Genomic DNA, 838 nt, shown 5'->3' with positions numbered 1-838 from the left:
CCACCAACCTTCCCTCGGCACCTGAGTGGGTTAACCACTTGCACCAGACCAGGACTCCAAGGTTGAAAACCCGCTGAGCCAGTGGTTCTCAGCCTTCCTCGTGCCGCGACCCGTTAATACAGCTCCTCATGTTGTGACCACCCTCCCCTCCCCCCAGCCATACAGTTACTTTCTTTGCTGCTTCATCACTCATTTTGCTACTGTGATGAATTGGGCGACTCCTGTGAAAGGGCTGAAACTCCCACAGGCTGAGAACTGCCGTGCTGAGCTAACCTCGCCCCCAGGAGTCCCAGTGCCGGAGAGGTTTCACTTTGGGTTGCCAACTGCAGGGTCAACAGTTAGAAACACCAGCCTCTCCAAGAGAAAAAGACAAGGCTTTACTCCTGCAAAGATTTCATTTCAGACCCCCCACCCCCACCCCAACCCGAGCCATTCTGAGGCTCGCTGAGAGGCGCAATTGGCAAGGTGGCAGTGAGTTTTTGGAGCCCCACCCCGAGGGCAGCAGAGGGCTCCTTGGCAGGTCCCCAGGCTAACTGGCGGCAACTTGGGTGCCAGCAGCTTGCACGGTTCTCGGCTCCAGAACAGCTCATCAGTTCCTGACAAGATCTTCCCGGTGACAGCAGGAGCAGGCCGGTTCAATTAGCACCAGATAATGCATTTAACAGAGGGACGTCATCACCCCGTCCAGACGCCAGGCAGGAGCTGCAACGGTGAGACGGAAGGCAGAGAAAGCACCTCGGGCTGGACATGCCTGAAGGAACCATCGGAGTCCTGTGACATCCCCCTGGAGTCCCAGACGGTTGGTGCACACGGCTTGCTTGCCCCACAAGCACTGAGT

This window comes from Echinops telfairi, unplaced genomic scaffold (genome assembly GCF_000313985.2).
Source record: "Echinops telfairi isolate 266 unplaced genomic scaffold, ASM31398v2 ScPeMD7_25;HRSCAF=90, whole genome shotgun sequence".
NCBI lineage: Eukaryota > Metazoa > Chordata > Mammalia > Afrosoricida > Tenrecidae > Echinops > Echinops telfairi.
This window is presented reverse-complemented; position numbering follows the sequence as displayed.